Source organism: Theropithecus gelada, chromosome 6 (genome assembly GCF_003255815.1).
Source record: "Theropithecus gelada isolate Dixy chromosome 6, Tgel_1.0, whole genome shotgun sequence".
NCBI classification, from domain to species: domain Eukaryota; kingdom Metazoa; phylum Chordata; class Mammalia; order Primates; family Cercopithecidae; genus Theropithecus; species Theropithecus gelada.
Window position 1 is genome coordinate 18,160,345 of NC_037673.1, and position 17,519 is coordinate 18,177,863.

Here is a 17,519-nt window from a genome sequence, read left to right on the forward strand (position 1 = left end):
ATGCTGCTATAAAGACACATGCACACGTATGTTTATTGCAGCACTATTCACAATAGCAAAGACTTGGAATCAACCCAAATGTCCATCAGTGACAGATTGGATTAAGAAAATGTGGCACATATACACCATGGAATACTATGCAGCCATAAAAAAGGATGAGTTTGCATCCTTTGTAGGGACATGGATGCAGCTGGAAACCATCATTCTTAGCAAACTATCACAAGAACAGAAAACCAAACACCGCATGTTCTCACTCATAGGTGGGAACTGAACAATGAGATTACTTGGACTCAGGAAGGGGAACATCACACACCGGGGCCTATCATGGGGAGGGGGGAGGGGGGAGGGATTGCATTGGGAGTTATACCTGATGTAAATGACGAGTTGATGGGTGCAGCACACCAACATGGCACAAGTATACATACGTAACAAACCTGCACGTTATGCACATGTACCCTACAACTTAAAGTATAATAATAATAAATAAATTATAAAAAAAAAAAAAAAAAGAAAATGTGGCACATATACACCATGGAATATCATGCAGCCATTAAAAAGGATGAGTTCACGTCCTTTGCAGGGACATAGATGAAGCTGAAAACCATCATTATTAGCAAACTAACACAAGAACAGAAAACCAAACACCACATGTTCTCACTCATAGGTGGGAGTTGAACTATAAGAACACATGGACACAGGGAGGGGAACACCACACACTGGGGCCTGATGGGAGTTGGGGGGCCTAGGGGAGGGATAGCATTAGGAGAAGTACCTAATATAGATGATGGGTTGATGGGTGCAGCAAAACATCATGGCACATGTATACCTAAGTAACAAACCTGCACATTCTGCACATGTATCCTAGAACTTAAAGTATATATATTTTTAAAAAGTATATAAAGGAAAACAGAAAAAGGCAAATTATGCACAAGAATAAGTTTGGGCTGAAATATCTATCAAGTATTATACTCACTACCTGGGAAATGGAATCACCTGTATTGGAGACCTCAGCATCATGTAATATACCCACGTTAACAAATCTGCACTTGCAGCCTCTGAATCTAAAATATAAATTGAATTACTTTTAAAAATTACGTACAATTTCAAATGTTTATATTTCATTATAAGAGTCATTGGAAATAACTTCTATTTAGTGTAACTATTGACGTTATTTTTATCATTTTTAAGTAATTAGAGTAATTATTGTCAGTAATCAGTAACAGCTTAACAAAGGTAACTTTCACCCAGATGAACTACATTTCCTGTGAAGAATAGTACACTATAACTCAGCAGGGTGTTGCTTCGGATCAATTGAATTTTAAAGAAACATATAATTTACTCTCCTTATTGCTGTACCCTTTGAAAACATTACTCCATAAATTCATAGTATATAAAAGAAGGGGCCGGCGCGGTGGCTCAAGCCTGTAATCCCAGCACTTTGGGAGGCTGAGACGGGCGGAGCATGAGGTCAGGAGATCGAGACCATCCTGGCTAATACGGTGAAACCCCGTCTCTACTAAAAAATACAAAAAACTAGCCGGGCGAGGTATTGGGCGCCTGTAGTCCCAGCTACTCGGGAGGCTGAGGCAGGAGAATGGTGTAAACCCGGGAGGCGGAGCTTGCAGTGAGCTGAGATCTGGCCACTGCACTCCAGCCTGGGTGACAGAGCGAGACTCCGTCTCAAAAAAAAAAAAAAAAAAAAAAGAAAAAAAAAAAAAAAAAAAAAAGGAAGGCCCTTAATTATTTCTCACTTGGCAGAACTTAGGAATCATTAATTGCTAAAGTCCTGATGCGAAATTTATGTTTCTTTTTAAGATCCTCAACTCAGTTCAAACACGTCATTTTAATTAATATTTGACAACATCTTAAAATGTTTATATAGCCAGAAGAGATAATTTTTAATAGTTCAATAGTCAGAGACAACTGTGTCTACTCATCTCCATGTTCCATATTAAATGCATAACCTAATAATTTGATCAACCAATCATGAACTTACGGAACCCTAGGTTTTCACTTTGACAAATGTCATTTTTGCTTGAGAACATTCACTTATCTTCGCTGTAGATTATGTTGCTGAACAATGGGAATTTATTTGTTTGTCAAGAATTATTTATTAAAGGGTCTCCTTGGTTTCTCCTGAAACTAGAGAGAAAATTTGGCATGCAGGCCGATGGTGGATGAGCCCAGCTGAATACAAAAGAGGAAGGAGTGACATTCACAATGTTTACTGTGTAGTTACTGTTGCTACAGCAGTTTAGGGTGTTTGTGGACCTTTTAAGAAGCGTTCAGAATGCCTTATAGGACTGTACACTGGAAGCAGAGGAGGAATGCATTATTTACCACTGGCTTTCTTTCTCAGTTGAGAGATGTACCCAACGGCATGTCAGTCTAAAAAAAAAAAAAAAAAGACAGAAGAGAAAAATACGTCCTAATTTAATGAATTTATCAGAAGTAGGCAAAGATGATTATAGCCCTGATACACACCTACAGCAAGTCACAGATACACCTGAAGAGAGGAGGGTGAGAACAAGCTTCTTTTAGCAAAGAGCAGAGGTTCACACAAACTGCTTGGAAACAGAGTTTGTTGATTTTAGAGGCTCAAAGCCAGAGCTTGCATCAGTTTCTTGGTGGAGACGCCGTTACTGAGCCAGTATTCTTATGAGAGCATCTTATCTGGATGACTGCAGTCCAAATGAATGTTTAGTGATAAACTTGGTCACAGAGATGTATACACACATGCAAAATGTAGGTCATAAGAAGCATTAAATATATAAAAAATATCAAGTGGTTTCTGGTGGAGTTATTTTCGAAAGTCCTTGAGACAGTCTTATCTCAGACATGCAAGCATGGGCCTTCCTTTTTTGTGCTTTTCCGGCTCAGATTAGAGTCTTACAGACATGACTCGGTCCTGGGATCTGAAATTTGTACAGGTGCTAACTCTTCTACCATCCAGAGGATGCTTTTCCGGGCCGAGTGAGTTCTTCCAGCATTGAGGAAGACCCCAGGGCAGACAGCAGAAAGGCAGGGCATTTGCACCATAACTGTAGGTAGAATCAAAGGGGCCAGGGAACATAAAAGCTGGGCTCCACAGCTGCATACTATATAATATAAGGAAACCACTGCATGTCATGCACGGTTCTAGGACCTTGGAATTAACTGGACAATTGAATGCTAGGAGTTAAAAGTGAAGAGACATAAGGTACAGTCACTAACCTTAACGAGTTGAGAAGCAAGTGCATGATTAAGCAAAGATAGCTCTCCATTTGAAGAAATCAAAAACAGTGCAAGAAACTTTAGTCTTAGTATAAAATGAGTGATTTAGACAAACGTAGAAGTTCATTTATTTAAAGGTTCATCCCCTAACCAGTTGTAACCTCCTTGTAAGCAGGGGACATTTAAAGCTTTGTATTGTAACGGTTAAGCACAAGGCATGTAGTCACTGGATAAGTCCATGTTTCAAAAAGAAAGAGAGAAAAACAAGGAAGACAAAAGAACCAGTAAAGTTTAAAGCAGTTCAGAAAAAGACACTTAGGGAAGAGCTTTACAACACATAACAAGTTGGAAAGTTATCTGTGCAATAATATTCAGGTCTGTTTGCTAGACTGGTTTATTATTGCCTAACATAACATTTTAGAAAAAAAAAGTGCAATGTATTAACAAAAGGAAGGCAAACATTTTTAACTGCCTTCAAAATGCAAATCAAGAATAGTTCATTTCATTACATTTGAAAGGAAAATTTTAATAAATTGAATTAAATTAATGTTGTAACTAGATTTTTATTTGATTACTATAAACAATATTGATTCATGAAAAAAGCTGTTCCATGCTATTACAACCAGAAGTGAGTTTATTCTTGAAATATATTCTAGAAAGAATTTATTTGGCAGATCATCTAGAGACTTTTCAGCTTGTAGAGAACTAGATTTGTAAAATCAAAGTCTGTGTCAAGTGCTTTCTTATATCCAAGGAGTAAACATTTAAAATACCTGTAAAGATCAAAGGCTGTAAAAGTAAAAGCTTACAGAATCCAAGCAAATGACGTAAACATGTGATTTGGGCCAGGTGCAAACAATACCACATGATTGACTCTTTAGTTAATTGAAAAATGCATGGCCTTCTAAGGACAGCCATTCAAATTACACTAAAGAAAGCATTATGGTGGTCAAAAACAAAACAACCACAACAACAAACAAACAAAAATAATTTTGTGCACCTGAGCATCAGTTATCTCCAAGTGCATTATGTAGAAAACAATCACACAACCTCAGTGATGTATTTCAATAAACAGTTACTTAATTTATACATCTAGGGGATTCCCCTGATTTCAGTTGGGTTCACTCACGTGTCTTTGGTCGACTCATATCTATGGATTACCTGTCTTTCAAATGACCTAAGGCAGCCTTGTCTGGCAAGACTAGAGAAATACAGTATGAAACAGTTATGATTTGTCATCCTCCAGCAGATAAGCCAGTCAAGAGAGGCAAAAGGGAAAGTGCAAACACCACAAGCACTTTGTCAAGCCTCTACATATGTCATATATACAGTCCTCCTTCAGTATCCACGTGGTATTTATTCCCCGTCCCCCACAGATTCCAAAATTTGTGGATGCTCAAGTCTCTGATATAAAATACCATAGTATTTGGTATAACCTACACACTTTAAATCATCTCTAGATTACTTATAATGCCTAATACAAATAGTTGCTGTACTGTGTTTTTGTTTGTATTTTTATTGCTATACTTTTTTTTTCTTTTTTATTTCAGAATATTTTCTATCTTAGTTGAATCCTCAGCTTCGGAACCCAAGGAATGGAGGGTCAACCCGCCTAAGCTATTACATTGGTTTAAGTTCATTATATGACTAAACTCAGAATCCAGGTCTGCAGAAATAGACTCAGTCTCTTAAGTGAGAGAAACTGAAAAGGTACATAGCAAAAACAGGCATAAAGAAGAGGGATGAAGAGACTTTGCCATCATTTCACTCAATCTACTATACCTTGCATGTTATCACTAATAAAAGATTATCCATCTTTGAACTCTGCTATAGGCTAGAATTGTGTAAACTGAAGAATCATATATATCCTTGATTAATGATCTGTAATCACTTGAAAAGTCAGAACCAGATAAGCTGTTGCTGTTAAAATTTTAATGATTATATATACATGATTTATAATGGAATCTGGTTCTTTTATTTATAAACTATATATAATTACTCAGACTCTATTCTTTCTTTATCTCCAGTATTTACACATGCAGTTTTCATTATGTATTTTAGATCTTGATAAGTAAGTCTGTTTTTGTCTTAGGGCTAGGAGAAAATAAGAGAATTAGTGAAATTTATTCACTTCTATAGACAAATGGTCAAGAAATTCATGGCTCTATTGCTGATAAAAACAAACACACACGCAAACAAAAACAAATTGTAAAATTCATTTGCTACAGCTCATCGAAACTTAACTTTTAGGGCACCCAGACATGTGTCTATGTAAGACTTGTCTCGCTGCCCTAGCATGTGTGAATGAGAATTGTATGTTTATACTTGTGTCTTCCTAACACACAGGAGTATTAATTGGATTTTCAGTTAGTGTTTGCTGAACTGCATTAGCTAAATTGTGATGGTGTGTCCAGAACTGGTGGGTTCTTGGTCTCGCTGACTTCAAGAATGAAGCCGCGGACCCTCATGGTGAGTGTCACCGTTCTTAAAGATGGTGTGTCTGGAGTTTGCTCCTTCAGATGTTCATATGTGACCGGAGCTTCTTCCTCCTGGTGGGTTTGTGGTCTGGTTGGCTTCAGGAGTGAAGCTGCACACCTTCGCGGTGAAAGTAACACCTCATAAAGGCAGTGCAGACCCAAAGAGTGAGCAGCAGCAACATTTATTGCAAAGAGCGAAAGAACAAACTTTCCACAGTGTGGAAAGGGACCCCAGCCGGTTGCCCCTGCTGGCTAGGGCAGCTGCTTCTATTACCTTATTTGGCCCCACCTACATCCTGCTGATTGGTCCATTTTACAGAGAGCTGATTGGTCCGTTTTGACAGGGTGCTAATTGGTGCATTTACATGTCCTGAGCTAGACACAGAGTGCTGATTGTTATATTTACAATCCTCTAGCTAGACATAAAAGTTCTCCAAGTCCTAACCAGATTAACTAGACACAGAGCACTAAATGGAGCATTTACAAACCTTGATCTAGACACAGAGTACTGATTGGTGCATTTACAACCCTCTGGCTAGACATGAAAGTTTTCCAAGTCCCCACCGGACTCAGGAGCCCAGCTGGCTTCACCTAGTGGATTGGGAGCCAGGGCCATGGGTGGAGCTGCCCACCAGTCTGCACTGCTCAGATCTTAGGTGGTTGATGGGACCGGGCACTGCTGAGCACGGGGGCGGCACCAATCAGGGAGGCTCAAGCCGCGCAGGAACCCACTGCGGGGTGGGTGGAGGGGCTCCGGCATGGTGGGCTGCAGGTCCAGAGCCCTACCCCATGGGGAGGTGGCTGAGGCCTGGCGAGAATTCAAGCCAGGGCGCAGGCAGTCCGGCAGTGCTGGGGAACCTGGCACACCCTCTGCAGCTGCTGGCCCAGGTACTCAGCCACTCGCTGCCTGGGGTCAGTGGTGCCAGCCGGCAGGCTGCTCCAAGTGCAGGACCCGCCAAGCCTGTGCCCGCCTGTGAGCACCCGCGTGCAGCCCCAGTTCCCACCGGCGCCTCTCCCTCCACACCTCCCTGCAAGCAGAGGGAGCCAGCTCCCACAGTGCGGTGGTGAGCTCCCACAGCCCAGAAAGGGGCTCTCACAGTGCATGGTGGGCTGAAGGGCTCCTCAAGCGCGGCCAGAGTGGACGCTGAGGCCGAAGAGGCCCCGAGAGCAACGGCTGCTAGCACATTGTCACCTCTCAATGGTGTAAGACAATTAGTAATTCTCTGGTGATTCATATATTGTTTAAAAACTTAGCTAAAGAAAGAGAACAGCATGCATAACCCCTTCCTTTTAATTTGCCATGATTCAGTTTGACAAATTTTTTCCAGATTTTATCAAAGACAATGGTGAAAAAATGAGAGGATAAGATGAGACTAAAATATAAAAGTTAAGAGATAAGAAGTTATTTTTGTAGTTTCAACATAAAAGGTAGTTGCCTAGGGCTAGGTTGAAGGCGTTCAAATATGTGTTCTTCTCTATGCTCTGGCCAATGCTCTTCTGTATTGAGTGTGTGCATCTAATTTTGTTTTTTAACAAAACTTTCGCTTTTTTGTTTTGGTTTTGTTTTTTTCCCGAGATGGAGTCTTGTTCTGTTGCCCGGACTGGAGTGCGATGGCACAAATTCAGCTCATAGTAACCTATGCTTCCTGGGTTCAAGTGATTTTCTTGCCTCAGCCTCCCGAGTAGCTGGAATTACAGGCACCTGCCACTATACCTGATTGATTTTTTGTATTTTTAGTAGAGACGGGGTTTCACCATGCTCGCCAGACTGGTCTGGATCTCCTGACCACGTGATCAGCCCACCTTGGTCTCCCAAATTGCTGGGATTACAGGGGTGAGCCATCGTACCAGCCCTTTTTTTTTTTCTTTTCTTTTCTTTTCTTTTCTTTTCTTTTTGAAACAGAGTCTCACTTTGTCACTGAGGCTAGAGTGTACTGGCGCGATCCCAGCTCACTGGAACCTCCGCCTCCCAGGTTTAAACGATTCTCCTGCTTCAGCCTCCTGAGTAGCTGGGACTACAGGCGCCCGCCACCACGCCCACCTAATTTTTATATTTTTAGTAGCTTCTGCCAAAAGGTTCTGTATAAATCTGATGGTGGATGATTCTACTCTCAGGCTGGTTAAACCTTCTCACAAGCCATATTCAACCAAAGGAAGAACTTATTTCTTTTTAGCCAGAATAACTACTAAGAATAAATTATTTTCATAAACTTAATATTCTGGTTACTCTAATACTGTCATCTCTAATAAACTTATAAGATAAATTTGAAATATTTAAATGTGATAAATGTGTAACATATCCAATGTATCATGTACCATTCATAAGACATTCAGTTCTTAAAATTATTTAAGACCACTATAAAAGCTATATGTTAATAAATTATAATAAACTAAGCAGAGCCTATATCACCATTGTCATATATGTTGTTCTATGCCTGTTGAGATGAATATCTATTATTCTGTTTTTAATGAATATATTATCACAAGTGTGGGGAGTTTAAACATTAAGATATAAAACCTGACTTAAATCCACAAAGGAAAGAAAACATGAATTCTTTTTGCACTTTGAATTGCATGCTTAAGAGTAACATTCGTCTTAATAATTCAGTACGTAAAAGTGTTTGGTAGATGTAAAAATTATGGTTAAATTTTAAGGAGTTTTTTTTTTTTTTAAATTGCATGTATGTTCCCAGGTACAACAAGCACAAATTTAATCACCATCTCTGCAGATGAGAAAAACCCTTTGAAAATAAATAACACACACTGGCAAGATATGGGTTGAGAAAATGGCTAAAGGTTTTTTCCCTTTAAGAGCCTTGACCTCTTACTATTGCTAATAATGATCAACCACTGTGCATTTAACCTTCAGCATATTGCTCCATTACTAAAAACATTTATGTAAAAGTTATTATCAGTTTATTCAATTATATATTTACTTTTCTGGTTATATTTACATTATTGTAAACTATAGAGTAAATAGTTCTAAAATACTGTGAAGACACTGTAGAATTTAAACAAATCACTAAATAATCCACAAGTATAACATCACTGGCTGGATATGCACAGGTCGAGTCCCTGACCTCTTGGTGGAATTTTTCTGGCACACGCACTCGAGAGTCATCAGCCAATCCCTTTCCAAAAGACGTGGCTAAACCTAAAAGACCGTTTCAAGGACCTGTCTGCTTCCTTGACCTAATTGCACTTACAATCTTCAGACTGTTTTGCTTTTGTGATGGCTACAAGTAACACTGAAATATTGAGGATGGTTAAGCTCTTCCAAGGAAAGGTATCTCAGTGGCATCCATTCAAATGCATTGTTTCACAGGGGATGTATTTTGAGAAAGGGCAGATGGTAGCATTTCCCAGAACATCTGTTACCCATCATTCTTTCACAGAGCAACCCAGATGCTGTTGACAACTTCTATGTAAATCATGCTGACAATTTGTTCGATGTCTTTCCTGCTGAGACTGAGGTTGTCCTGGTCATACCATTTATCAGATATAGGAGATACTGCCATCCCACAAGAACAGTTTCAACTGTGTTTTTGCCAGGGAAAAATAGCAACCGTTAAATCAAAGGAACAATTTATCTACCTTGAAGTTATCTCCGTATTACCTCAAGGATTTCCTACCTCACCTTTCCTAGTCTTATCTAAAGGTGTACATTAGATATTAAATGCTCTGCAAAATAGAAAAATGTTAAATTACTTCCCGATACTTGTCCTTAGCTTCTTTTATTATTATTTGTCAGAGGTAATCATCTCTTTGACCTTGCATTTTAAAGTTACTTTCATCTCAGGGAAATGACATATAAGAGTGAAATTATGCATGCATTGCTGTATAAATGTCAGAATTTTAGTTTGCAAATGCCTGCTATAAAATATTCACAGTACTGAAAGTTGATTTACAACCGATTTCAGCCCATAATCGATTGTATTCTAATTTTGTACCTTATATCTGAGTGCATTTTTCACAATGTTGAAAAGAAAACACAAAGAAATAATTTATTTAATTAACCTACCTATGAAAAATGATAAACTAAAACCATTGGCATTTTTTACATGAGTACAGTTTTTCTAAACAAACCTAATTAGACCATAATACAGGTTATAGAGATGAAAAATATATAATTAATTTTTTAAATACCTAAGCTTATGAAGGTATTATACATAAGCAGATCTTCCTGTTAAAAAATAATAAAGATAAAAGCATAAAAAATGTATTAACTAACTTTAAGTACAAGTTTTACACATCAAATATCCATTTAATTTGCATAGTAAATAAATTTTAATTTGAGATGGTTAATCTGCATTTGATACTAACTGATTATGTCTCAATAATTTTTGTCACACAATAACAGGTTAACAGCACTGGGAAAAATATGTTAGACTATAAAATATTGTAGACATGCTATCTTTTAAAAATTATACATATGTACCTCTAATATAGATAGATGTACACACACAATTGCAACATAAAAACAGTAACTGTTAAATTGGCCTGCCACCTTAATAAAGTGGACTCTGAACATTAATAATAATTTTTACAGTATAAAAGAATGTATAGATAATTTAATGTGGATTCTTTTTCAGACCACCAACCTATTACATTAAAACTGCTTTGGACTAATAGCAATGTTAAATCTCAATTTTATATAAGATGAGGCTCCTTGCCCCATAATTCAGAGAGACCTTTTCTGTGTAAAATGTAATAGAAGTTTAATCAACTTATTGGGTGGTGGATTTTTCTTTATTTCTTTTTCTTTTTTTTTTTTTTTTTTTTTTGTTTTTTTTGAGATGGTCTCGCTCTCTCACCCAAACTGGAGTTTGCAGTTCCACAATCACACCCCACTGCAGCCTTAGCCTCCTGGGTGCGAGTGATACTCTCAACTCTGCCTCTTGAGTAGCTGGGACTATAAGTTCACACCCCATCATTCAGATAATTTTTAAATATTTTTTTTTTTTTGTAGAAACAGAGTCTCACTATGTTGCCCAAGCTGGTCTAAAACTCCTGGGCTCAAGTAATCTTCCTACCTCGAACTCCCAAAGTGCTGGAATTACAGGCATGAGACGCTGCACCTGGACTGAGATTTTTTTTAAAAAATGTTTTTGGCAATGAGTTGTAGGAGGAAAAGAGATTCATGCGTAATTTATGTTTAGTATGTACTTGAATTTGTGTTATACATATATATAACATCTGTAAATAATAGGTATATAATATACTATCTGTCACTAACTAAACGTAAATGATGATGTGATAAGCAAACTTAAATTAAGCAAATCAGTACTTTCTGTATTATTTAGTAATATACTTGTAATGATATTAATTTTCTAACAAAACATCTTAAATATTATAGTACCCAAACAAAGTATTTATGAAGCAACTTTTTATGTGTACTTATCATTTAGGTCAATTATTTAAGTTAATTGGATCATAGAGTTATAAAGGGCCAAGTCTGGGATATTCTTTTCGTACTAGTCAGAGTCAATTAGCTTCAAAACAATAAAATCTCTATGCACTAATGTAAATATATATATATACACACACACACACATACACACATGTGTACACACTCAAACACACTTTTTACACTATCGGATAAAATCAAATAGGTACAACAGAAACTAAGGGGAAGAAAATGTTTTGAGTAGCCAGATTTTTCCAAGTTAATCTATATTAAATATTTCATAAATTGTTTCTGTAGAAGAAAATCACATTATGCAAAATAACTTTGACCTGAAACTCTTAACCTCAGGTTTGTTTTTTTAAGACTGTGGCTCTGCCTGTTAAAATGCAAATCTCATCAGAGCCTTCTAGCTATTGGCAGATTTCATGATGTGGCAAATTAGGTGACCATACATTCTAGCTTGCCCCAGACATCTTAGTAATGGTTGTTTTCCTGCACGGTTAATAATATGACATTCATTCTAAAATGTACAGGTTTGGATGATAAATTATATGGTCACACTACTTACTAACAACTCAAGGGTATCATGGTGGTGAAACAAATCTCAATATCAATTCACATCTGAGAATCTTTTGAAGCAGCTTGGTTTCTGATTTATGAATTACTTATATGGAATGTTTGAGTCAATTTCCCCACAAAGACTTCAGTGACTTGCAGTGTACCTTTAAAAGGAATTACAGCAAAGTCTACTTAATATTAACGTTCATACTGTGATTCTAAAAGAAAACAGCAGTTGCTTCCTCACATACTGGCAAACAGAAAGTCTTACTATTTTTAGGACCATAGAAAGCATTACATAAAGGGAAGTCTGTTTGCAGTTGTAGCTGACGACTTGACTAGTCTCAGATAAAGAGAAAAAGATAATAGATGTGAAAATGTCTAAGTGCCATGTGTTCTTCGCTTCCTGGTTTGTCAGAAGCTTTCACTAGTAAAAATGCAATATTCCAGGAACCTGAGGAGGCTACTAATAGTTCTAAGTTGACCAACAAATGTGTTCTGCTATGAATAGCAAATCACCTCCTTAAAATTTGGTCAACTGCACTGACTTTGTGATAGCTGTATATGAGGACAATCTATCTTATCTCTTTAGATATAGAAATTAAACCTTTTAATTGATTATAAATGGTTGAAATCCTTTGAAAAGCACCCATGTCAATAATTAACTCAATTAGCTATAAAAAGAAGATAGTCATCTTCATTAGTAACTTCTCTCTGTCTGGCCCAATGTTTAATCCATGGACGTTAAGAGCTACATGAAATTCACGTACATCACTTGTATTTCAAGTGTGCTTCCTTTGAGTTAAATTAAAGTGTGTTTTGAATTATGTAAAAACGTATCTAGAGATAATATGTCTCTATATGACAGGGTCTGGGAGTAGATTAAATTGTTCTTATCTTATATTGACTCCAGTCCAGGTAGTCAGAGTTTATGACATTTATCAAATTCTGGAATTCAACTTTTCCAGGGGTCATTAATTTCAACATGATGAGAAAAATGCACATCATCTCTTCTTTGTGCTTAAAACCCGGTACATTATTAAATGACATAAATTAAATAATAAAAATATAATACATAAATAAAATATACATAAATGTATGTGCACAAACAAAGAAGAGAAAGTTTGGTTGATTAGAAACTGAAAAATTCTTCAAAGTTTAAATACAAAATGGGACAAAATAAATATCAAAATTACAGTTTGAGAGGCATGCAAAAGTGTGTCATAGAGTACTAACACAAAATGTTGCCCCATGCCAGGCAATATGAGAGCTTTGACCTATGTAAGTGATAACACTTCATCAATGGTGACAGGCCAATTTGATCAAAACACTTAAAAAACAAACGTCTATATATTTTCACTTAATTGGGTTCCTTGGACCTAAAGGTATGATGAAAATTAACTTTTTCTTGGTATAATGTAGAAAGAGTTCTAAATATTAAATTTCTGATTTAACTTATCTTTATTAAGAGACATATTTACTTATTTACTAATGAAAAACTCAAATTTAATTATATATCCTTTCTAACTCTTTAGGTTATTTCCCTTTCTGTCAGTTCAAAATACATTATTGACTAAAGTAAAGAAGATAAATAACATCAATTTTCTTGAATGCCAGAGAGATGATCTCTACGATTGTACAAAAGTAATGCACACCTCTTTCTCAGAATTTTGAATAAGCCTCCCAATAGAGATCCATGTGTCCTATCATTCCTAGTTCTCTCAAAACTTGAATGAAATCACTTTAGCTGCCTGACTTTACATTGGAAATCTTTTAATGTCTGTAGAGATTATACACCCAATAACTGACATATCAGCAACAGAAATCTAGATGTACAGAGCTTTCTTTAGTTCCGCCATATAAAGTGCAAATTAGGAGGATTGTTCCACTATGAGACACTCCTTTAGCACTTCCTGGGCAAATTACTTTTATGCCCAGACTTGTGAGTCAAATCCAGAGGGAAATGTTCTTACATTTTCAAACTAAGAAAGATGCTGTTAATGACTAAGTAGTTGGTATTTCCTAACCTATATGCATTATTGACATAAACATCCTAAAACAATTGAAGATGCTTCCCTTTCCAAGTATATTATCATTATTATTATTATTATTATTATTAATGATATGGAGTCTCACTCTGTTGCCCAGACTGGAGTGCAATGGTGCTATCTTGGCTAACTGCAACTTCCGAATCCCAGGTTCAGGTAATTCTTCCACCTCAGCCTCCCGAGTAGCTGGGATTACGGGAACCCGCCCTCATGACTGGCTAATTTTGATATTTTATTAGAGACAGGGTTTTACCATGTTGGACACGCTGGTCTTGAACTCCTGACATCAGGTGAGTTGCCCGCCTCGGCCTCCCAGAGTACTGGGATGGCAGGCATGAGCCACCATGCCAGTCCCAAGTATATTATTTATATAAATAAAGTAAGATTAGAGACAAAAAATAATTAATGAAGTCCTCTCTACATCTCAAGCAATATTCTATTACTCCTAAAAATGCTTCCCTTTCCAAGTATATTGTTTATATAAATACAGTAAAGTTAGAGGGAAAACTGAGAGGTGAAGCCAGCTGGACGTCCTGGGTCAAGTGGGGAGTTGGACAACTTTTTGGTCTAGTTAGAGGATTGTAAATGTACCAATCAGCACTCTGCAAAAACACACCAATCAGTGCTCTGTGTCTAGCTAAAGGATTGTAAAATGCACCAATCAGTGCTCTGTAAAAACGCACCGATCAGTGTTCTGTGTCTAGCTAAAGGATTATAAATGGATCAATCAGCACTCTGTAAAATGGACCGATCAACATTCTGTAAAATGGACCAATCAGCAGGATGTGGGTGTGGCCAAATAACAGAATAAAAGCTGGCCACCCGAGCCAGCAGCGGCAACCCGCTCGGGTCTCCTTCCACACTGTGGAAGCTTTGTTCTTTCACTCTTGTTCTTTCATTCTTCACAATAAATCTTGCAAGCCTGTCAGACAAACTTACTCCCTCCTCTCTTCTCCAAAGTTAGTCTTGCTTCTAAAACTCACTCCCTTTCTCTGGTGCTTTTCTAGTTTCTCCTATAAGAATGATTTCTAGTATAAACTTCAGGACTCTGCTACCTTCTTTAGGCACCCGGACTCACCAATCAGAAAGACATAATTTTTGCCCAAAGCCCCATTGTACAGAGGACTGTCTGGAATTTTAGGATCCTTCCTCAGACTAGCAGGCCGAACGGAAACTATTCCTGAAGCTAGGATATAGGGAGCTTCAGAAATGATATCTTTCCTATTCATATAAGTGAGCACAAAAGGCATCACTCTTCCAACCCTGAAGATCCCTTGCCTCCCTCAGGATATGGCCCTCCACTTCATTTTTGGGGCATAACATCTTCACAGGACAGGGGTAAGGTCCAAGTACTAACAGGAGGATGCTTAGGACTCTAACAGGTTTTCAAGAATGCTTCAGTAAGGGTCACTAAATCCAACTTTCCTCGGTCCTCCTTGTGGTCTAGGAGGAAAACTAGTGTTTATGCTGCTGCGTGTGTGAGCACAACTATTCCAATCAGCAGGGTCCAGGGACCATTGTGGGTTCTTGGGCAAGAGGTGTTCTGCTGGTGCATCAGTGCAACTATCCCAATCAGCAGGGTTCAGGGGCCATTGCGCATTGTTGGGCCGGGAGTAGAAACAAACCAAAACCGTGGGTGGTTTTGTCTTTCAGATGGGAAACACTCAGGTATCAACAGGCTCACCCTTGAAATGCATCCTAAGACATTGGGACCAATTTGACTGACAAACCCTGAAAAACAGACAGTTCACTTTTTACTGCACTATGGCCTGGCCTCAATATTCTCTTTCTGATGGGGAAAAACGGCCACCTGAGGAAAGTATAAATTACAATACTATCCTGCAGATTGACCTTTTCTGTAAGAAGGAAGGCAAATGGAGTGAAATACCTTATGTCCAAGCTTTTTTTTCATTGAAAGAGAATACACAACTATGCAAAGCTTGCAATTTACATCCCACTGGAGGACCTCTCAGCTTACCCCCATATCCTAGCCACCCTATAGCTACCCTTCCTATTAATGATAAGCCTCCTCTAATCTCTCCCACCCAGAAGGAAACAAGCAAAGAAATTGCCAAAGGACCACAAAAAGCCCCGGGCTATTGATTATGTCCCCTTCAAGCTGTAGGGGGAGGGGAATTTGGCCCCACCTGGGTATATGCCCCCTTCTCCCTCTGATTTAAAGCAGATCAAGGTAGACCTGGGGAAGTTTTCAGATGATCCTGATAGGTATACAGATGTCCTACAGGGTCTAGGACAAACCTTTGATCTCACTTGGAGAGATGTCATGCTATTGTTAGATCAAACCCTGGCCTTTAATGAAAAGAATGCAGCTTTAGCTACAGCCTGAGAGTTTGGAGATACCTGGTATCTTAGTCAAGTAAATGATAGTATGACAGCAGAAGAAAATGACAAATTCCCTACTGGTCAGCAGGCCATCCCTAGTATGAATCCCCACTGGGACATTGACTCACATCATGGGAGCTGAAGTGGTAAACATCTGTTCACCTGTGTTCTAGAAGGACTAAGGAGAATTAGGAAAAAGCCCATGAAGTATTCAATGATGTCCACCATAACTCAGGGAAAGGAAGAAAATCCTTCCGCCTTCCTCAAGCCACTACAGGAGGCCTTAAGAAAATATGCTCCCCTGTCACCTGACTCACTAGAGGGTCAACTGATTCTAAAAGGTAAGTTTATTACCCAATCAGCTGCAGATATCAGAAGAAAGCTCCAAAAGTGAGCTCTGGGTCCTGAATAAAATCTGGAGGCATTATTAAACCTGGAAACCTCCGTGTTCTATAATAGGGACCGAGAGGAACAGGCCCAAAAGGAAAAGCGAGATCAGAGAAAGGCTGCAGTCTTAGTCATGGCCCTCAGACAAATAAACCTTGGTGGTTCAGAGATGACAGAAAATGGAGCAGGCCAATCATCTGGTGGGGCTTGTTACCAGTGTGGTTTGGAAAGACACCTTAGAAGAGATTGTCCAGTGAGAAACAAGGCCACTCCCTCATCCATGTCCTCTATGCCAAGGCAATCACTGCAAGGCACATTGCCCCAGAGGCAAAGGTTCTCTGGGCCAGAAGCCCCCAAACAGATGATCCAACAACAGGACTGAAGATGCCCAGGGCAAGGGCCAGCTCATGTTATCACCCTCACTGAGCCGTTTAACCACTGAGGGCCAGGAAATTGACTTCCTCCTGAACACTGGCGTAGCCTTCTCAGTGTTAATCTCCTGTCCTGGACGACTGTCCTCAAGGTCTATTACCATCCGAGGAATTCTCGGACAGCCTGTAACCAGGTATTTCTCTCACCTCCTCATTTGTAATTGGGAGACTTTGCTCTTTTCACAAGCTTTTCTTCGTATGCTTGAAAGGCCCACACTCTTATTAAGGAGGGACGTATTAGCCAAATCTGGAGCTATTATCTACACAAATATGGGGAATAAGTTACCCATTTGTTGTCCCCAACTTGAGGGAGGAATCAGCCCTGAAGTCTAGGCATGGGAAAGACAATTTGGAAGAGCAGAAAAATGCTTGCCCAGTCCAAATCAGGCTAAAAGACCTCATTACTTTTCCTTATCAAAGGCAATATCCCTTAAGACCTGAAGCTCATAAAGGATTACAGGATATTGTTAAACATTTAAAAGCTCAAGGCTTAGTAAGGAAATGCAGCAGTCCCTGCAGCACCCCAGTTATAGGAGTACAAAAACTGAACAGTCAGTGGAGACTAGTGCAAGATCTTAGACTCATCGATGAGGTAGTAATTCCTCTATATCCAGTTGTACCCAATCCCTATACCGTGCTCTCTCAAATACCAGAA